Below are 22673 nucleotides of genomic sequence, written 5' to 3'. Positions count from 1 at the left end.
AAATTCAAAACGTCCAGCGATTGCGCCCACAGGAAAGCTGCCAGCAAGGAAAGCTGTAGCTGGTTTTCACTGCCCCTTGGAACTGCATTCGCTGATAGACAGACATTCGCTTTCTACAAAAGCTTTCGTTCGTAAAGGGGCAACACTGTGTATTTCTCTCTCGCAGAGCCCGGTTGCCAAATTCGAAACATCCAGCGATTGCGCCCACAGGAAAGCTGCCAGCACGGAAAGCTGTAGCTGGTTTTCACTGCCCCTTGGAACTGCATTCGCTGATAGACAGACATTCGCTTTCTACAAAAGCTTTCGTTGGTACAGGGGCAACACTTTGTATTTCTCTCTCGCAGAGCCCGGTTGCCAAATTCGAAACGTCCAGCGATTGCGCCCACAGGAAAGCTGCCAGCACGGAAAGCTGTAGCTGGTTTTCACTGCCCCTTGGAACTACATTCGCTGATAGACAGACATTCGCTTTCTGCAAAACCTTGCCTTCGTAAAGGGGCAACACTGTGTATTTCTCTCTCGCAGAGCCCGGTTGCCAAATTCGAAACGTCCAGCGATTGCGCCCACAGGAAAGCTGCCAGCACGGAAAGCTGTAGCTGGTTTTCACTGCCCCTTGGAACTGCATTCGCTGATAGACAGACATTCGCTTTCTACAAAAGCTTTCGTTGGTACAGGGGCAACACTGTGTATTTCTCTCTCGCAGAGCCCGGTTGCCAAATTCGAAACGTCCAGCGATTGCGCCCACAGGAAAGCTGCCAGCACGGAAAGCTGTAGCTGGTTTTCACTGTCTCTTGGAACTACATTCGCTGATAGACAGACATTCGCTTTCTGCAAAACCTTGCCTTCGTAAAGGGGCAACACTGTGTATTTCTCTCTCGCAGAGCCCGGTTACCAAATTCGAAAAGTCCAGCGATTGCGCCCACAGGAAAGCTGCCAGCACGGAAAGCTGTAGCTGGTTTTCACTGTCTCTTGGAACTGCATTTGCTGATAGACAGACATTCGCTTTCTACAAAAGCTTTCGTTGGAACAGGGGCAACACTGTGTATTTCTCTCTCGCAGAGCTCGGTTGCCAAATTCGAAACGTCCAGCGATTGCGCCCACAGGAAAGCTGCCAGCACGGAAAGATGTAGCTGGTTTTCACTGCCCCTTGGAACTGCATTCGCTGATAGACAGACACTCGCTTTCTACAAAAGCTTTCGTTCGTAAAGGGGCAACACTGTGTATTTCTCTCTCGCAGAGCCCGGCTGCCAAATTCGAAACGTCCAGCGATTGCGCCCACAGGAAAGCTGCCAGCACGGAAAGCTGTAGCTGGTTTTCACTGTCTCTTGGAACTGCATTTGCTGATAGACAGACATTCGCTTTCTACAAAAGCTTTCGTTGGAACAGGGGCAACACTGTGTATTTCTCTCTCGCAGAGCCCGGTTACCAAATTCAAAACGTCCAGCGATTGCGCCCACAGGAAAGCTGCCAGCAAGGAAAGCTGTAGCTGGTTTTCACTGCCCCTTGGAACTGCATTCGCTGATAGACAGACATTCGCTTTCTGCAAAACCTTGCCTTCGTAAAGGGGCAACACTGTGTATTTCTCTCTCGCAGAGCCCGGCTGCCAAATTCGAAACGTCCAGCGATTGCGCCCACAGGAAAGTGCCAGCACGGAAAGCTGTAGCTGGATTTCACTATCTCTTGGAACTACATTCGCTGATAGACAGACATTCGCTTTCTACAAAAGCTTTCGTGGGTACAGGGGCAACACTGTGTATTTCTCTCTCGCAGAGCCCGGTTGCCAAATTCGAAACGTCCAGCGATTGCGCCCACAGGAAAGCTGCCAGCACGGAAAGCTGTAGCTGGTTTTCACTGCCCCTTGGAACTACATTCGCTGATAGACAGACACTCGCTTTCTGCAAAACCTTGCCTTCGTAAAGGGGCAACACTGTGTATTTCTCTCTCGCAGAGCCCGGTTACCAAATTCGAAAAGTCCAGCGATTGCGCCCACAGGAAAGCTGCCAGCACGGAAAGCTGTAGCTGGTTTTCACTGCCCCTTGGAACTGCATTTGCTGATAGACAGACATTCGCTTTCTACAAAAGCTTTCGTTGGAACAGGGGCAACACTGTGTATTTCTCTCTCGCAGAGCCCGGTTGCCAAATTCGAAACGTCCAGCGATTGCGCCCACAGGAAAGCTGCCAGCATGGAAAGCTGTAGCTGGTTTTCACTGCCCCTTGGAACTGCATTCGCTGATAGACAGACACTCGCTTTCTACAAAAGCTTTCGTTCGTAAAGGGGCAACACTGTGTATTTCTCTCTCGCAGAGCCCGGCTGCCAAATTCGAAACGTCCAGCGATTGCGCCCACAGGAAAGCTGCCAGCACGGAAAGCTGTAGCTGGTTTTCACTGCCCCTTGGAACTGCATTCGCTGATAGACAGACATTCGCTTTCTACAAAAGCTTTCGTTCGTAAAGGGGCAACACTGTGTATTTCTCTCTCGCAGAGCCCGGCTGCCAAATTCGAAACGTCCAGCGATTGCGCCCACAGGAAAGCTGCCAGCACGGAAAGCTGTAGCTGGTTTTCACTGTCTCTTGGAACTGCATTTGCTGATAGACAGACATTCGCTTTCTGCAAAACCTTGCCTTCGTAAAGGGGCAACACTGTGTATTTCTCTCTCGCAGAGCCCGGTTACCAAATTCGAAAAGTCCAGCGATTGCGCCCACAGGAAAGCTGCCAGCACGGAAAGCTGTAGCTGGTTTTCACTGTCTCTTGGAACTGCATTTGCTGATAGACAGACATTCGCTTTCTACAAAAGCTTTCATTGGAACAGGGGCAACACTGTGTATTTCTCTCTCGCAGAGCTCGGTTGCCAAATTCGAAACGTCCAGCGATTGCGCCCACAGGAAAGCTGCCAGCACGGAAAGCTGTAGCTGGTTTTCACTGCCCCTTGGAACTGCATTCGCTGATAGACAGACATTCGCTTTCTACAAAAGCTTTCGTTGGTACAGGGGCAACACTGTGTATTTCTCTCTCGCAGAGCCCGGTTGCCAAATTCGAAACGTCCAGCGATTGCGCCCACAGGAAAGCTTCCAGCACGGAAAGCTGTAGCTGGTTTTCACTGCCCCTTGGAACTGCATTCGCTGATAGACAGACATTCGCTTTCTACAAAAGCTTTCGTTGGTACAGGGGCAACACTGTGTATTTCTCTCTCGAAGAGCCCGGTTGCCAAATTCGAAACGTCCAGCGATTCCGCCCACAGGAAAGCTGCCAGCACGGAAAGCTGTAGCTGGTTTTCACTGCCCCTTGGAACTGCATTCGCTGATAGACAGACACTCGCTTTCTACAAAAGCTTTCGTTCGTAAAGGGGCAACACTGTGTATTTCTCTCTCGCAGAGCCCGGCTGCCAAATTCGAAACGTCCAGCGATTGCGCCCACAGGAAAGCTGCCAGCACGGAAAGCTGTAGCTGGTTTTCACTGTCTCTTGGAACTACATTCGCTGATAGACAGACATTCGCTTTCTACAAAAGCTTTCGTGGGTACAGGGGCAACACTGTGTATTTCTCTCTCGCAGAGCCCGGTTGCCAAATTCGAAACGTCCAGCGATTGCGCCCACAGGAAAGCTGCCAGCACGGAAAGCTGTAGCTGGTTTTCACTGCCCCTTGGAACTACATTCGCTGATAGACAGACACTCGCTTTCTGCAAAACCTTGCCTTCGTAAAGGGGCAACACTGTGTATTTCTCTCTCGCAGAGCCCGGTTACCAAATTCGAAAAGTCCAGCGATTGCGCCCACAGGAAAGCTGCCAGCACGGAAAGCTGTAGCTGGTTTTCACTGCCCCTTGGAACTGCATTTGCTGATAGACAGACATTCGCTTTCTACAAAAGCTTTCGTTGGAACAGGGGCAACACTGTGTATTTCTCTCTCGCAGAGCCCGGTTACCAAATTCAAAACGTCCAGCGATTGCGCCCACAGGAAAGCTGCCAGCAAGGAAAGCTGTAGCTGGTTTTCACTGCCCCTTGGAACTGCATTCGCTGATAGACAGACATTCGCTTTCTACAAAAGCTTTCTTTGGTACAGGGGCAACACTGTGTATTTCTCTCTCGCAGAGCCCGGTTGCCAAATTCGAAACGTCCAGCGATTGCGCCCACAGGAAAGCTGCCAGCACGGAAAGCTGTAGCTGGTTTTCACTGCCCCTTGGAACTGCATTCGCTGATAGACAGACATTCGCTTTCTACAAAAGCTTTCGTTGGTACAGGGGCAACACTGTGTATTTCTCTCTCGCAGAGCCCGGTTGCCAAATTCGAAACGTCCAGCGATTGCGCCCACAGGAAAGCTGCCAGCACGGAAAGCTGTAGCTGGTTTTCACTGCCCCTTGGAACTACTTTCGCTGCTAGACAGACATTCGCTTTCTGCAAAACCTTGCCTTCGTAAAGGGGCAACACTGTGTATTTCTCTCTCGCAGAGCCCGGTTGCCAAATTCGAAACGTCCAGCGATTGCGCCCACAGGAAAGCTGCCAGCACGGAAAGCTGTAGCTGGATTTCACTATCTCTTGGAACTGCATTCGCTGATAGACAGACATTCGCTTTCTACAAAAGCTTTCGTTGGTACAGGGGCAACACTGTGTATTTCTCTCTCGCAGAGCCCGGCTGCCAAATTCGAAACGTCCAGCGATTGCGCCCACAGGAAAGCTGCCAGCACGGAAAGCTGTAGCTGGTTTTCACTGTCTCTTGGAACTACATTCGCTGCTAGACAGACATTCGCTTTCTGCAAAACCTTGCCTTCGTAAAGGGGCAACACTGTGTATTTCTCTCTCGCAGAGCCCGGTTGCCAAATTCGAAACGTCCAGCGATTGCGCCCACAGGAAAGCTGCCAGCACGGAAAGCTGTAGCTGGTTTTCACTGCCCCTTGGAACTGCATTCGCTGATAGACAGACATTCGCTTTCTACAAAAGCTTTCGTTGGTACAGGGGCAACACTGTGTATTTCTCTCTCGCAGAGCCCGGCTGCCAAATTCGAAACGTCCAGCGATTGCGCCCACAGGAAAGCTGCCAGCACGGAAAGCTGTAGCTGGTTTTCACTGCCCCTTGGAACTGCATTCGCTGATAGACAGACATTCGCTTTCTACAAAAGCTTTCGTTCGTAAAGGGGCAACACTGTGTATTTCTCTCTCGCAGAGCCCGGCTGCCAAATTCGAAACGTCCAGCGATTGCACCCACAGGAAAGCTGCCAGCACGGAAAGCTGTAGCTGGTTTTCACTGCCCCTTGGAACTGCATTCGCTGATAGACAGACATTCGCTTTCTGTAAAACCTTGCCTTCGTAAAGGGGCAACACTGTGTATTTCTCTCTCGCAGAGCCCGGCTGCCAAATTCGAAACGTCCAGCGATTGCGCCCACAGGAAAGCTGCCAGCACGGAAAGCTGTAGCTGGTTTTCACTGCCTCTTGGAACTGCATTCGCTGATAGACAGACATTCGCTTTCTACAAAAGCTTTCGTTGGAACACGGGCAACACTGTGTATTTCTCTCTCGCAGAGCCCGCCTGCCAAATTCGAAACGTCCAGCGATTGCGCCCACAGGAAAGCTGCCAGCACGGAAAGTTGTAGCTGGTTTTCACTGCCCCTTGGAACTGTTTCTCTCTCGCAGAGCCCGGTTGCCAAATTCGAAACGTCCAGCAACTGCGCCCACAGGAAAGCTGCCAGCAAGGAAAGCTGTAGCTGGTTTTCACTGCCCCTTGGAACTGCATTCGCTGATAGACAGACATTCGCTTTCTACAAAAGCTTTCGTTGGTACAGGGGCAACACTGTGTATTTCTCTCTCGCAGAGCCCGGTTGCCAAATTCGAAACGTCCAGCGATTGCGCCCACAGGAAAGCTGCCAGCACGGAAAGCTGTAGCTGGTTTTCACTGCCCCTTGGAACTACATTCGCTTCTAGACAGACATTCGCTTTCTGCAAAACCTTGCCTTCGTAAAGGGGCAACACTGTGTATTTCTCTCTCGCAGAGCCCGGCTGCCAAATTCGAAACGTCCAGCGATTGCGCCCACAGGAAAGCTGCCAGCACGGAAAGCTGTAGCTGGTTTTCACTGCCTCTTGGAACTACATTCGCTGATAGACAGACATTCGCTTTCTGCAAAACCTTGCCTTCGTAAAGGGGCAACACTGTGTATTTCTCTCTCGCAGAGCCCGGCTGCCAAATTCAAAACGTCCAGCGATTGCGCCCACAGGAAAGCTGCCAGCACGGAAAGCTGTAGCTGGTTTTCACTGTCTCTTGGAACTGCATTTGCTGATAGACAGACATTCGCTTTCTACAAAAGCTTTCGTTGGAACAGGGGCAACACTGTGTATTTCTCTCTCGCAGAGCCCGGTTGCCAAATTCGAAACGTCCAGCAATTGCGCCCACATGAAAGCTGCCAGCACGGAAAGCTGTAGCTGGTTTTCACTGCCCCTTGGAACTGCATTCGCTGATAGACAGACATTCGCTTTCTACAAAAGCTTTCGTTGGTACAGGGGCAACAATGTGTATTTCTCTCTCGCAGAGCCCGGTTGCCAAATTCGAAACGTCCAGCGATTGCGCCCACAGGAAAGCTGCCAGCACGGAAAGCTGTAGCTGGTTTTCACTGCCCCTTGGAAATGCATTCGCTGCTAGACAGACATTCGCTTTCTACAAAAGCTTTCGTTGGTACAGGGGCAACACTGTGTATTTCTCTCTCGCAGAGCCCGGTTGCCAAATTCGAAACGTCCAGCGATTGCGCCCACAGGAAAGCTGCCAGCACGGAAAGCTGTAGCTGGTTTTCACTGCCCCTTGCAACTACATTCGCTGATAGACAGACACTCGCTTTCTGCAAAACCTTGCCTTCGTAAAGGGGCAACACTGTGTATTTCTCTCTCGCAGAGCCCGGTTACCAAATTCGAAAAGTCCAGCGATTGCGCCCACAGGAAAGCTGCCAGCACGGAAAGCTGTAGCTGGTTTTCACTGCCCCTTGGAACTGCATTTGCTGATAGACAGACATTCGCTTTCTACAAAAGCTTTCGTTGGAACAGGGGCAACACTGTGTATTTCTCTCTCGCAGAGCCCGGTTACCAAATTCAAAACGTCCAGCGATTGCGCCCACAGGAAAGCTGCCAGCAAGGAAAGCTGTAGCTGGTTTTCACTGCCCCTTGGAACTGCATTCGCTGATAGACAGACATTCGCTTTCTACAAAAGCTTTCTTTGGTACAGGGGCAACACTGTGTATTTCTCTCTCGCAGAGCCCGGTTGCCAAATTCGAAACGTCCAGCGATTGCGCCCACAGGAAAGCTGCCAGCACGGAAAGCTGTAGCTGGTTTTCACTGCCCCTTGGAACTGCATTCGCTGATAGACAGACATTCGCTTTCTACAAAAGCTTTCGTTGGTACAGGGGCAACACTTTGTATTTCTCTCTCGCAGAGCCCGGTTGCCAAATTCGAAACGTCCAGCGATTGCGCCCACAGGAAAGCTGCCAGCACGGAAAGCTGTAGCTGGTTTTCACTGCCCCTTGGAACTACATTCGCTGATAGACAGACATTCGCTTTCTGCAAAACCTTGCCTTCGTAAAGGGGCAACACTGTGTATTTCTCTCTCGCAGAGCCCGGTTGCCAAATTCGAAACGTCCAGCGATTGCGCCCACAGGAAAGCTGCCAGCACGGAAAGCTGTAGCTGGATTTCACTATCTCTTGGAACTGCATTCGCTGATAGACAGACATTCGCTTTCTACAAAAGCTTTCGTTGGTACAGGGGCAACACTGTGTATTTCTCTCTCGCAGAGCCCGGCTGCCAAATTCGAAACGTCCAGCGATTGCGCCCACAGGAAAGCTGCCAGCACGGAAAGCTGTAGCTGGTTTTCACTGTCTCTTGGAACTACATTCGCTGCTAGACAGACATTCACTTTCTGCAAAACCTTGCCTTCGTAAAGGGGCAACACTGTGTATTTCTCTCTCGCAGAGCCCGGTTACCAAATTCGAAAAGTCCAGCGATTGCGCCCACAGGAAAGCTGCCAGCACGGAAAGCTGTAGCTGGTTTTCACTGCCCCTTGGAACTGCATTTGCTGATAGACAGACATTCGCTTTCTACAAAAGCTTTCGTTGGAACAGGGGCAACACTGTGTATTTCTCTCTCGCAGAGCCCGGTTACCAAATTCAAAACGTCCAGCGATTGCGCCCACAGGAAAGCTGCCAGCAAGGAAAGCTGTAGCTGGTTTTCACTGCCCCTTGGAACTGCATTCGCTGATAGACAGACATTCGCTTTCTACAAAAGCTTTCTTTGGTACAGGGGCAACACTGTGTATTTCTCTCTCGCAGAGCCCGGTTGCCAAATTCGAAACGTCCAGCGATTGCGCCCACAGGAAAGCTGCCAGCACGGAAAGCTGTAGCTGGTTTTCACTGCCCCTTGGAACTGCATTCGCTGATAGACAGACATTCGCTTTCTACAAAAGCTTTCGTTGGTACAGGGGCAACACTTTGTATTTCTCTCTCGCAGAGCCCGGTTGCCAAATTCGAAACGTCCAGCGATTGCGCCCACAGGAAAGCTGCCAGCACGGAAAGCTGTAGCTGGTTTTCACTGCCCCTTGGAACTACATTCGCTGATAGACAGACATTCGCTTTCTGCAAAACCTTGCCTTCGTAAAGGGGCAACACTGTGTATTTCTCTCTCGCAGAGCCCGGTTGCCAAATTCGAAACGTCCAGCGATTGCGCCCACAGGAAAGCTGCCAGCACGGAAAGCTGTAGCTGGATTTCACTATCTCTTGGAACTGCATTCGCTGATAGACAGACATTCGCTTTCTACAAAAGCTTTCGTTGGAACAGGGGCAACACTGTGTATTTCTCTCTCGCAGAGCTCGGTTGCCAAATTCGAAACGTCCAGCGATTGCGCCCACAGGAAAGCTGCCAGCACGGAAAGATGTAGCTGGTTTTCACTGCCCCTTGGAACTGCATTCGCTGATAGACAGACACTCGCTTTCTACAAAAGCTTTCGTTTGTAAAGGGGCAACACTGTGTATTTCTCTCTCGCAGAGCCCGGCTGCCAAATTCGAAACGTCCAGCGATTGCGCCCACAGGAAAGCTGCCAGCACGGAAAGCTGTAGCTGGTTTTCACTGCCCCTTGGAACTGCATTCGCTGATAGACAGACACTCGCTTTCTACAAAAGCTTTCGTTCGTAAAGGGGCAACACTGTGTATTTCTCTCTCGCAGAGCCCGGCTGCCAAATTCAAAACGTCCAGCGATTGCGCCCACAGGAAAGCTGCCAGCAAGGAAAGCTGTAGCTGGTTTTCACTGCCCCTTGGAACTGCATTCGCTGATAGACAGACATTCGCTTTCTACAAAAGCTTTCTTTGGTACAGGGGCAACACTGTGTATTTCTCTCTCGCAGAGCCCGGTTGCCAAATTCGAAACGTCCAGCGATTGCGCCCACAGGAAAGCTGCCAGCACGGAAAGCTGTAGCTGGTTTTCACTGCCCCTTGGAACTGCATTCGCTGATAGACAGACATTCGCTTTCTACAAAAGCTTTCGTTGGTACAGGGGCAACACTTTGTATTTCTCTCTCGCAGAGCCCGGTTGCCAAATTCGAAACGTCCAGCGATTGCGCCCACAGGAAAGCTGCCAGCACGGAAAGCTGTAGCTGGTTTTCACTGCCCCTTGGAACTACATTCGCTGATAGACAGACATTCGCTTTCTGCAAAACCTTGCCTTCGTAAAGGGGCAACACTGTGTATTTCTCTCTCGCAGAGCCCGGTTGCCAAATTCGAAACGTCCAGCGATTGCGCCCACAGGAAAGCTGCCAGCACGGAAAGCTGTAGCTGGTTTTCACTGCCCCTTGGAACTGCATTCGCTGATAGACAGACATTCGCTTTCTACAAAAGCTTTCGTTGGTACAGGGGCAACACTGTGTATTTCTCTCTCGCAGAGCCCGGTTGCCAAATTCGAAACGTCCAGCGATTGCGCCCACAGGAAAGCTGCCAGCACGGAAAGCTGTAGGTGGTTTTCACTGTCTCTTGGAACTACATTCGCTGATAGACAGACATTCGCTTTCTGCAAAACCTTGCCTTCGTAAAGGGGCAACACTGTGTATTTCTCTCTCGCAGAGCCCGGTTACCAAATTCGAAAAGTCCAGCGATTGCGCCCACAGGAAAGCTGCCAGCACGGAAAGCTGTAGCTGGTTTTCACTGTCTCTTGGAACTGCATTTGCTGATAGACAGACATTCGCTTTCTACAAAAGCTTTCGTTGGAACAGGGGCAACACTGTGTATTTCTCTCTCGCAGAGCCCAGTTACCAAATTCAAAACGTCCAGCGATTGCGCCCACAGGAAAGCTGCCAGCAAGGAAAGATGTAGCTGGTTTTCACTGCCCCTTGGAACTGCATTCGCTGATAGACAGACATTCGCTTTCTACAAAAGCTTTCTTTGGTACAGGGGCAACACTGTGTATTTCTCTCTCGCAGAGCCCGCCTGCCAAATTCGAAACGTCCAGCGATTGCGCCCACAGGAAAGCTGCCAGCACGGAAAGCTGTAGCTGGTTTTCACTGCCCCTTGGAACTGCATTCGCTGATAGACAGACATTCGCTTTCTACGAAAGCTTTCGTTGGTACAGGGGCAACACTGTGTATTTCTCTCTCGCAGAGCCCGGTTGCCAAATTCGAAACGTCCAGCGATTGCACCCACAGGAAAGCTGCCAGCACGGAAAGCTGTAGCTGGTTTTCACTGCCCCTTGGAACTGCATTCGCTGCTAGACAGACATTCGCTTTCTTCAAAAGCTTTCGTTCGTAAAGGGGCAACACTGTGTATTTCTCTCTCGCAGAGCCCGGTTGCCAAATTCGAAACGTCCAGCGATTGCGCCCACAGGAAAGCTGCCAGCACGGAAAGCTGTAGCTGGTTTTCACTGCCCCTTGGAACTGCATTCGCTGATAGACAGACATTCGCTTTCTACAAAAGCTTTCGTGGGTACAGGGGCAACACTGTGTATTTCTCTCTCGCAGAGCCCGGTTGCCAAATTCGAAACGTCCAGCGATTGCACCCACAGGAAAGCTGCCAGCACGGAAAGCTGTAGCTGGTTTTCACTGCCCCTTGGAACTGCATTCGCTGATAGACAGACATTCGCTTTCTACAAAAGCTTTCGTTCGTAAAGGGGCAACACTGTGTATTTCTCTCTCGCAGAGCCCGGTTGCCAAATTCAAAACGTCCAGCGATTGCGCCCACAGGAAAGCTGCCAGCACGGAAAGCTGTAGCTGGTTTTCACTGTCTCTTGGAACTACATTCGCTGATAGACAGACATTCGCTTTCTACAAAAGCTTTCGTTGGTACAGGGGCAACACTGTGTATTTCTCTCTCGCAGAGCCCGGCTGCCAAATTCGAAACATCCAGCGATTGCGCCCACAGGAAAGCTGCCAGCACGGAAAGCTGTAGCTGGTTTTCACTGCCCCTTGGAACTGCATTCGCTATTAGACAGACATACGCTTTCTACAATAGCTTTCGTTGGTACAGGGGCAACACTGTGTATTTCTCTCTCGCAGAGCCCGGCTGCCAAATTCGAAACGTCCAGCGATTGCGCCCACAGGAAAGCTGCCAGCACGGAAAGCTGTAGCTGGTTTTCACTGCCCCTTGGAACTGCATTCGCTGATAGACAGACATTCGCTTTCTACAAAAGCTTTCGTTCGTAAAGGGGCAACACTGTGTATTTCTCTCTCGCAGAGCCCGGCTGCCAAATTCGAAACGTCCAGCGATTGCGCCCACAGGAAAGCTGCCAGCACGGAAAGCTGTAGCTGGTTTTCACTGCCCCTTGGAACTGCATTCGCTGATAGACAGACATTCGCTTTCTACAAAAGCTTTCGTTGGTACAGGGGCAACACTGTGTATTTCTCTCTCGCAGAGCCCGGCTGCCAAATTCGAAACGTCCAGCGATTGCGCCCACAGGAAAGCTGCCAGCACGGAAAGCTGTAGCTGGTTTTCACTGCCCCTTGGAACTGCATTCGCTGATAGACAGACATTCGCTTTCTACAAAAGCTTTCGTTGGTACAGGGGCAACACTGTGTATTTCTCTCTCACAGAGCCCGATTGCCAAATTCGAAACGTCCAGCGATTGCGCCCACAGGAAAGCTGCCAGCACGGAAAGCTGTAGCTGGTTTTCACTGCCCCTTGGAACTGCATTCGCTGATAGACAGACACTCGCTTTCTGCAAAACCTTGCCTTCGTAAAGGCGCAACACTGTGCATTTCTCTCTCGCAGAGCCCGGCTGCCAAATTCGAAACGTCCAGCGATTGCGCCCACAGGAAAGCTGCCAGCATGGAAAGCTGTAGCTGGTTTTCACTGTCTCTTGGAACTACATTCGCTGCTAGACAGACATTCGCTTTCTGCAAAACCTTGCCTTCGTAAAGGGGCAACACTGTGTATTTCTCTCTCGCAGAGCCCGGTTGCCAAATTCGAAACGTCCAGCGATTGCGCCCACAGGAAAGCTGCCAGCACGGAAAGCTGTAGCTGGTTTTCACTGCCCCTTGGAACTGCATTCGCTGATAGACAGACATTCGCTTTCTACAAAAGCTTTCGTTGGTACAGGGGCAACACTGTGTATTTCTCTCTCGCAGAGCCCGGCTGCCAAATTCGAAACGTCCAGCGATTGCGCCCACAGGAAAGCTGCCAGCATGGAAAGCTGTAGCTGGTTTTCACTGCCCCTTGGAACTGCATTCGCTGATAGACAGACACTCGCTTTCTACAAAAGCTTTCGTTGGTACAGGGGCAACACTGTGTATTTCTCTCTCGCAGAGCCCGGCTGCCAAATTCGAAACGTCCAGCGATTGCGCCCACAGGAAAGCTGCCAGCACGGAAAGCTGTAGCTGGTTTTCACTGCCCCTTGGAACTGCATTCGCTGATAGACAGACATTCGCTTTCTACAAAAGCTTTCGTTCGTAAAGGGGCAACACTGTGTATTTCTCTCTCGCAGAGCCCGGCTGCCAAATTCGAAACGTCCAGCGATTGCACCCACAGGAAAGCTGCCAGCACGGAAAGCTGTAGCTGGTTTTCACTGCCCCTTGGAACTGCATTCGCTGATAGACAGACATTCGCTTTCTGTAAAACCTTGCCTTCGTAAAGGGGCAACACTGTGTATTTCTCTCTCGCAGAGCCCGGCTGCCAAATTCGAAACGTCCAGCGATTGCGCCCACAGGAAAGCTGCCAGCACGGAAAGCTGTAGCTGGTTTTCACTGCCTCTTGGAACTGCATTCGCTGATAGACAGACATTCGCTTTCTACAAAAGCTTTCGTTGGAACACGGGCAACACTGTGTATTTCTCTCTCGCAGAGCCCGCCTGCCAAATTCGAAACGTCCAGCGATTGCGCCCACAGGAAAGCTGCCAGCACGGAAAGCTGTAGCTGGTTTTCACTGCCCCTTGGAACTGTTTCTCTCTCGCAGAGCCCGGTTGCCAAATTCGAAACGTCCAGCAATTGCGCCCACAGGAAAGCTGCCAGCAAGGAAAGCTGTAGCTGGTTTTCACTGCCCCTTGGAACTGCATTCGCTGATAGACAGACATTCGCTTTCTACAAAAGCTTTCGTTGGTACAGGGGCAACACTGTGTATTTCTCTCTCGCAGAGCCCGGTTGCCAAATTCGAAACGTCCAGCGATTGCGCCCACAGGAAAGCTGCCAGCACGGAAAGCTGTAGCTGGTTTTCACTGCCCCTTGGAACTACATTCGCTTCTAGACAGACATTCGCTTTCTGCAAAACCTTGCCTTCGTAAAGGGGCAACACTGTGTATTTCTCTCTCGCAGAGCCCGGCTGCCAAATTCGAAACGTCCAGCGATTGCGCCCACAGGAAAGCTGCCAGCACGGAAAGCTGTAGCTGGTTTTCACTGCCTCTTGGAACTACATTCGCTGATAGACAGACATTCGCTTTCTGCAAAACCTTGCCTTCGTAAAGGGGCAACACTGTGTATTTCTCTCTCGCAGAGCACGGCTGCCAAATTCGAAACGTCCAGCGATTGCGCCCACAGGAAAGCTGCCAGCACGGAAAGCTGTAGCTGGTTTTCACTGTCTCTTGGAACTGCATTTGCTGATAGACAGACATTCGCTTTCTACAAAAGCTTTCGTTGGAACAGGGGCAACACTGTGTATTTCTCTCTCGCAGAGCCCGGTTGCCAAATTCGAAACGTCCAGCAATTGCGCCCACAGGAAAGCTGCCAGCACGGAAAGCTGTAGCTGGTTTTCACTGCCCCTTGGAACTGCATTCGCTGATAGACAGACATTCGCTTTCTACAAAAGCTTTCGTTGGTACAGGGGCAACAATGTGTATTTCTCTCTCGCAGAGCCCGGTTGCCAAATTCGAAACGTCCAGCGATTGCGCCCACAGGAAAGCTGCCAGCACGGAAAGCTGTAGCTGGTTTTCACTGCCCCTTGGAAATGCATTCGCTGCTAGACAGACATTCGCTTTCTACAAAAGCTTTCGTTGGTACAGGGGCAACACTGTGTATTTCTCTCTCGCAGAGCCCGGTTGCCAAATTCGAAACGTCCAGCGATTGCGCCCACAGGAAAGCTGCCAGCACGGAAAGCTGTAGCTGGTTTTCACTGCCCCTTGCAACTACATTCGCTGATAGACAGACACTCGCTTTCTGCAAAACCTTGCCTTCGTAAAGGGGCAACACTGTGTATTTCTCTCTCGCAGAGCCCGGTTACCAAATTCGAAAAGTCCAGCGATTGCGCCCACAGGAAAGCTGCCAGCACGGAAAGCTGTAGCTGGTTTTCACTGCCCCTTGGAACTGCATTTGCTGATAGACAGACATTCGCTTTCTACAAAAGCTTTCGTTGGAACAGGGGCAACACTGTGTATTTCTCTCTCGCAGAGCCCGGTTACCAAATTCAAAACGTCCAGCGATTGCGCCCACAGGAAAGCTGCCAGCAAGGAAAGCTGTAGCTGGTTTTCACTGCCCCTTGGAACTGCATTCGCTGATAGACAGACATTCGCTTTCTACAAAAGCTTTCTTTGGTACAGGGGCAACACTGTGTATTTCTCTCTCGCAGAGCCCGGTTGCCAAATTCGAAACGTCCAGCGATTGCGCCCACAGGAAAGCTGCCAGCACGGAAAGCTGTAGCTGGTTTTCACTGCCCCTTGGAACTGCATTCGCTGATAGACAGACATTCGCTTTCTACAAAAGCTTTCGTTGGTACAGGGGCAACACTTTGTATTTCTCTCTCGCAGAGCCCGGTTGCCAAATTCGAAACGTCCAGCGATTGCGCCCACAGGAAAGCTGCCAGCACGGAAAGCTGTAGCTGGTTTTCACTGCCCCTTGGAACTACATTCGCTGATAGACAGACATTCGCTTTCTGCAAAACCTTGCCTTCGTAAAGGGGCAACACTGTGTATTTCTCTCTCGCAGAGCCCGGTTGCCAAATTCGAAACGTCCAGCGATTGCGCCCACAGGAAAGCTGCCAGCACGGAAAGCTGTAGCTGGATTTCACTATCTCTTGGAACTGCATTCGCTGATAGACAGACATTCGCTTTCTACAAAAGCTTTCGTTGGTACAGGGGCAACACTGTGTATTTCTCTCTCGCAGAGCCCGGCTGCCAAATTCGAAACGTCCAGCGATTGCGCCCACAGGAAAGCTGCCAGCACGGAAAGCTGTAGCTGGTTTTCACTGTCTCTTGGAACTACATTCGCTGCTAGACAGACATTCGCTTTCTGCAAAACCTTGCCTTCGTAAAGGGGCAACACTGTGTATTTCTCTCTCGCAGAGCCCGGTTACCAAATTCGAAAAGTCCAGCGATTGCGCCCACAGGAAAGCTGCCAGCACGGAAAGCTGTAGCTGGTTTTCACTGTCTCTTGGAACTGCATTTGCTGATAGACAGACATTCGCTTTCTACAAAAGCTTTCGTTGGAACAGGGGCAACACTGTGTATTTCTCTCTCGCAGAGCTCGGTTGCCAAATTCGAAACGTCCAGCGATTGCGCCCACAGGAAAGCTGCCAGCACGGAAAGATGTAGCTGGTTTTCACTGCCCCTTGGAACTGCATTCGCTGATAGACAGACACTCGCTTTCTACAAAAGCTTTCGTTCGTAAAGGGGCAACACTGTGTATTTCTCTCTCGCAGAGCCCGGCTGCCAAATTCGAAACGTCCAGCGATTGCGCCCACAGGAAAGCTGCCAGCACGGAAAGCTGTAGCTGGTTTTCACTGCCCCTTGGAACTGCATTCGCTGATAGACAGACACTCGCTTTCTACAAAAGCTTTCGTTCGTAAAGGGGCAACACTGTGTATTTCTCTCTCGCAGAGCCCGGCTGCCAAATTCAAAACGTCCAGCGATTGCGCCCACAGGAAAGCTGCCAGCAAGGAAAGCTGTAGCTGGTTTTCACTGCCCCTTGGAACTGCATTCGCTGATAGACAGACATTCGCTTTCTACAAAAGCTTTCGTTGGTACAGGGGCAACACTGTGTATTTCTCTCTCGCAGAGCCCGGTTGCCAAATTCGAAACGTCCAGCGATTGCGCCCACAGGAAAGCTGCCAGCACGGAAAGCTGTAGCTGGTTTTCACTGCCCCTTGGAACTGCATTCGCTGATAGACAGACATTCGCTTTCTACAAAAGCTTTCGTTGGTACAGGGGCAACACTTTGTATTTCTCTCTCGCAGAGCCCGGTTGCCAAATTCGAAACGTCCAGCGATTGCGCCCACAGGAAAGCTGCCAGCACGGAAAGCTGTAGCTGGTTTTCACTGCCCCTTGGAACTACATTCGCTGATAGACAGACATTCGCTTTCTGCAAAACCTTGCCTTCGTAAAGGGGCAACACTGTGTATTTCTCTCTCGCAGAGCCCGGTTGCCAAATTCGAAACGTCCAGCGATTGCGCCCACAGGAAAGCTGCCAGCACGGAAAGCTGTAGCTGGTTTTCACTGCCCCTTGGAACTGCATTCGCTGCTAGACAGACATTCGCTTTCTACAAAAGCTTTCGTTGGTACAGGGGCAACACTGTGTATTTCTCTCTCGCAGAGCCCGGTTGCCAAATTCGAAACGTCCAGCGATTGCGCCCACAGGAAAGCTGCCAGCACGGAAAGCTGTAGCTGGTTTTCACTGTCTCTTGGAACTGCATTCGCTGATAGACAGACATTCGCTTTCTGCAAAACCTTGCCTTCGTAAAGGGGCAACACTGTGTATTTCTCTCTCGCAGAGCCCGGTTACCAAATTCGAAAAGTCCAGCGATTGCGCCCACAGGAAAGCTGCCAGCACGGAAAGCTGTAGCTGGTTTTCACTGTCTCTTGGAACTGCATTTGCTGATAGACAGACATTCGCTTTCTACAAAAGCTTTCGTTGGAACAGGGGCAACACTGTGTATTTCTCTCTCGCAGAGCTCGGTTGCCAAATTCGAAACGTCCAGCGATTGCGCCCACAGGAAAGCTGCCAGCACGGAAAGATGTAGCTGGTTTTCACTGCCCCTTGGAACTGCATTCGCTGATAGACAGACACTCGCTTTCTACAAAAGCTTTCGTTCGTAAAGGGGCAACACTGTGTATTTCTCTCTCGCAGAGCCCGGCTGCCAAATTCGAAACGTCCAGCGATTGCGCCCACAGGAAAGCTGCCAGCACGGAAAGCTGTAGCTGGTTTTCACTGTCTCTTGGAACTGCATTTGCTGATAGACAGACATTCGCTTTCTACAAAAGCTTTCGTTGGAACAGGGGCAACACTGTGTATTTCTCTCTCGCAGAGCCCAGTTACCAAATTCAAAACGTCCAGCGATTGCGCCCACAGGAAAGCTGCCAGCAAGGAAAGCTGTAGCTGGTTTTCACTGCCCCTTGGAACTGCATTCGCTGATAGACAGACATTCGCTTTCTACAAAAGCTTTCTTTGGTACAGGGGCAACACTGTGTATTTCTCTCTCGCAGAGCCCGGTTGCCAAATTCGAAACGTCCAGCGATTGCGCCCACAGGAAAGCTGCCAGCACGGAAAGCTGTAGCTGGTTTTCACTGCCCCTTGGAACTGCATTCGCTGATAGACAGACATTCGCTTTCTACGAAAGCTTTCGTTGGTACAGGGGCAACACTGTGTATTTCTCTCTCGCAGAGCCCGGTTGCCAAATTCGAAACGTCCAGCGATTGCACCCACAGGAAAGCTGCCAGCACGGAAAGCTGTAGCTGGTTTTCACTGCCCCTTGGAACTGCATTCGCTGCTAGACAGACATTCGCTTTCTTCAAAAGCTTTCGTTCGTAAAGGGGCAACACTGTGTATTTCTCTCTCGCAGAGCCCGGTTGCCAAATTCGAAACGTCCAGCGATTGCGCCCACAGGAAAGCTGCCAGCACGGAAAGCTGTAGCTGGTTTTCACTGCCCCTTGGAACTGCATTCGCTGATAGACAGACATTCGCTTTCTACAAAAGCTTTCGTGGGTACAGGGGCAACACTGTGTATTTCTCTCTCGCAGAGCCCGGTTGCCAAATTCGAAACGTCCAGCGATTGCACCCACAGGAAAGCTGCCAGCACGGAAAGCTGTAGCTGGTTTTCACTGCCCCTTGGAACTGCATTCGCTGATAGACAGACATTCGCTTTCTACAAAAGCTTTCGTTCGTAAAGGGGCAACACTGTGTATTTCTCTCTCGCAGAGCCCGGCTGCCAAATTCGAAACGTCCAGCGATTGCGCCCACAGGAAAGCTGCCAGCACGGAAAGCTGTAGCTGGTTTTCACTGTCTCTTGGAACTACATTCGCTGATAGACAGACATTCGCTTTCTACAAAAGCTTTCGTTGGTACAGGGGCAACACTGTGTATTTCTCTCTCGCAGAGCCCGGCTGCCAAATTCGAAACATCCAGCGATTGCGCCCACAGGAAAGCTGCCAGCACGGAAAGCTGTAGCTGGTTTTCACTGCCCCTTGGAACTGCATTCGCTATTAGACAGATATACGCTTTCTACAAAAGCTTTCGTTGGTACAGGGGCAACACTGTGTATTTCTCTCTCGCAGAGCCCGCCTGCCAAATTCGAAACGTCCAGCGATTGCGCCCACAGGAAAGCTGCCAGCACGGAAAGCTGTAGCTGGTTTTCACTGCCCCTTGGAACTGCATTCGCTGATAGACAGACATTCGCTTTCTACAAAAGCTTTCGTTCGCAAAGGGGCAACACTGTGTATTTCTCTCTCGCAGAGCCCGGCTGCCAAATTCGAAACGTCCAGCGATTGCGCCCACAGGAAAGCTGCCAGCACGGTAAGCTGTAGCTGGTTTTCACTGCCCCTTGGAACTGCATTCGCTGATAGACAGACATTCGCTTTCTACAAAAGCTTTCGTTGGTACAGGGGCAACACTGTGTATTTCTCTCTCGCAGAGCCCGGCTGCCAAATTCGAAACGTCCAGCGATTGCGCCCACAGGAAAGCTGCCAGCACGGAAAGCTGTAGCTGGTTTTCACTGCCCCTTGGAACTGCATTCGCTGATAGACAGACATTCGCTTTCTACAAAAGCTTTCGTTGGTACAGGGGCAACACTGTGTATTTCTCTCTCGCAGAGCCCGGTTGCCAAATTCGAAACGTCCAGCGATTGCGCCCACAGGAAAGCTGCCAGCACGGAAAGCTGTAGCTGGTTTTCACTGCCCCTTGGAACTGCATTCGCTGATAGACAGACACTCGCTTTCTGCAAAACCTTGCCTTCGTAAAGGCGCAACACTGTGCATTTCTCTCTCGCAGAGCCCGGCTGCCAAATTCGAAACGTCCAGCGATTGCGCCCACAGGAAAGCTGCCAGCATGGAAAGCTGTAGCTGGTTTTCACTGCCCCTTGGAACTACATTCGCTGCTAGACAGACATTCGCTTTCTACAAAAGCTTTCGTTGGTACAGGGGCAACACTGTGTATTTCTCTCTCGCAGAGCCCGGTTGCCAAATTCGAAACGTCCAGCGATTGCGCCCACAGGAAAGCTGCCAGCACGGAAAGCTGTAGCTGGTTTTCACTGCCCCTTGGAACTGCATTCGCTGATAGACAGACATTCGCTTTCTACAAAAGCTTTCGTTGGTACAGGGGCAACACTGTGTATTTCTCTCTCGCAGAGCCCGGTTGCCAAATTCGAAACGTCCAGCGATTGCGCCCACAGGAAAGCTGCCAGCACGGAAAGCTGTAGCTGGTTTTCACTGCCCCTTGGAACTACATTCGCTGCTAGACAGACATTCGCTTTCTGCAAAACCTTGCCTTCGTAAAGGGGCAACACTGTGTATTTCTCTCTCGCAGAGCCCGGTTGCCAAATTCGAAACGTCCAGCGATTGCGCCCACAGGAAAGCTGCCAGCACGGAAAGCTGTAGCTGGTTTTCACTGCCCCTTGGAACTGCATTCGCTGATAGACAGACATTCGCTTTCTACAAAAGCTTTCGTTGGTACAGGGGCAACACTGTGTATTTCTCTCTCGCAGAGCCCGGCTGCCAAATTCGAAACGTCCAGCGATTGCGCCCACAGGAAATCTGCCAGCATGGAAAGCTGTAGCTGGTTTTCACTGCCCCTTGGAACTGCATTCGCTGATAGACAGACACTCGCTTTCTACAAAAGCTTTCGTTGGTACAGGGGCAACACTGTGTATTTCTCTCTCGCAGAGCCCGGCTGCCAAATTCGAAACGTCCAGCGATTGCGCCCACAGGAAAGCTGCCAGCACGGAAAGCTGTAGCTGGTTTTCACTGCCCCTTGGAACTGCATTCGCTGATAGACAGACATTCGCTTTCTACAAAAGCTTTCGTTCGTAAAGGGACAACACTCTGTATTTCTCTCTCGCAGAGCCCGGCTGCCAAATTCGAAACGTCCAGCGATTGCACCCACAGGAAAGCTGCCAGCACGGAAAGCTGTAGCTGGTTTTCACTGCCCCTTGGAACTGCATTCGCTGATAGACAGACATTCGCTTTCTGTAAAACCTTGCCTTCGTAAAGGGGCAACACTGTGTATTTCTCTCTCGCAGAGCCCGGCTGCCAAATTCGAAACGTCCAGCGATTGCGCCCACAGGAAAGCTGCCAGCACGGAAAGCTGTAGCTGGTTTTCACTGCCTCTTGGAACTGCATTCGCTGATAGACAGACATTCGCTTTCTACAAAAGCTTTCGTTGGAACACGGGCAACACTGTGTATTTCTCTCTCGCAGAGCCCGCCTGCCAAATTCGAAACGTCCAGCGATTGCGCCCACAGGAAAGCTGCCAGCACGGAAAGCTGTAGCTGGTTTTCACTGCCCCTTGGAACTGTTTCTCTCTCGCAGAGCCCGGTTGCCAAATTCGAAACGTCCAGCAATTGCGCCCACAGGAAAGCTGCCAGCAAGGAAAGCTGTAGCTGGTTTTCACTGCCCCTTGGAACTGCATTCGCTGATAGACAGACATTCGCTTTCTACAAAAGCTTTCGTTGGTACAGGGGCAACACTGTGTATTTCTCTCTCGCAGAGCCCGGTTGCCAAATTCGAAACGTCCAGCGATTGCGCCCACAGGAAAGCTGCCAGCACGGAAAGCTGTAGCTGGTTTTCACTGCCCCTTGGAACTACATTCGCTTCTAGACAGACATTCGCTTTCTGCAAAACCTTGCCTTCGTAAAGGGGCAACACTGTGTATTTCTCTCTCGCAGAGCCCGGCTGCCAAATTCGAAACGTCCAGCGATTGCGCCCACAGGAAAGCTGCCAGCACGGAAAGCTGTAGCTGGTTTTCACTGCCTCTTGGAACTACATTCGCTGATAGACAGACATTCGCTTTCTGCAAAACCTTGCCTTCGTAAAGGGGCAACACTGTGTATTTCTCTCTCGCAGAGCCCGGCTGCCAAATTCGAAACGTCCAGCGATTGCGCCCACAGGAAAGCTGCCAGCACGGAAAGCTGTAGCTGGTTTTCACTGTCTCTTGGAACTGCATTTGCTGATAGACAGACATTCGCTTTCTACAAAAGCTTTCGTTGGAACAGGGGCAACACTGTGTATTTCTCTCTCGCAGAGCCCGGTTGCCAAATTCGAAACGTCCAGCAATTGCGCCCACATGAAAGCTGCCAGCACGGAAAGCTGTAGCTGGTTTTCACTGCCCCTTGGAACTGCATTCGCTGATAGACAGACATTCGCTTTCTACAAAAGCTTTCGTTGGTACAGGGGCAACACTGTGTATTTCTCTCTCGCAGAGCCCGGTTGCCAAATTCGAAACGTCCAGCGATTGCGCCCACAGGAAAGCTGCCAGCACGGAAAGCTGTAGCTGGTTTTCACTGCCCCTTGGAAATGCATTCGCTGCTAGACAGACATTCGCTTTCTACAAAAGCTTTCGTTGGTACAGGGGCAACACTGTGTATTTCTCTCTCGCAGAGCCCGGTTGCCAAATTCGAAACGTCCAGCGATTGCACCCACAGGAAAGCTGCCAGCACGGAAAGCTGTAGCTGGTTTTCACTGCCCCTTGCAACTACATTCGCTGCTAGACAGACATTCGCTTTCTGCAAAACCTTGCCTTCGTAAAGGGGCAACACTGTGTATTTCTCTCTCGCAGAGCCCGGTTGCCAAATTCGAAACGTCCAGCGATTGCGCCCACAGGAAAGCTGCCAGCACGGAAAGCTGTAGCTGGTTTTCACTGCCCCTTGGAACTGCATTCGCTGATAGACAGACATTCGCTTTCTACAAAAGCTTTCGTTGGTACAGGGGCAACACTGTGTATTTCTCTCTCGCAGAGCCCGGTTGCCAAATTCGAAACGTCCAGCGATTGCGCCCACAGGAAAGCTGCCAGCACGGAAAGCTGTAGCTGGTTTTCACTGTCTCTTGGAACTACATTCG

This window comes from Mycteria americana, chromosome 1 (genome assembly GCF_035582795.1).
Source record: "Mycteria americana isolate JAX WOST 10 ecotype Jacksonville Zoo and Gardens chromosome 1, USCA_MyAme_1.0, whole genome shotgun sequence".
In the NCBI taxonomy this organism is placed as follows: domain Eukaryota; kingdom Metazoa; phylum Chordata; class Aves; order Ciconiiformes; family Ciconiidae; genus Mycteria; species Mycteria americana.
Note: the sequence above shows the minus strand (reverse complement) of the source record.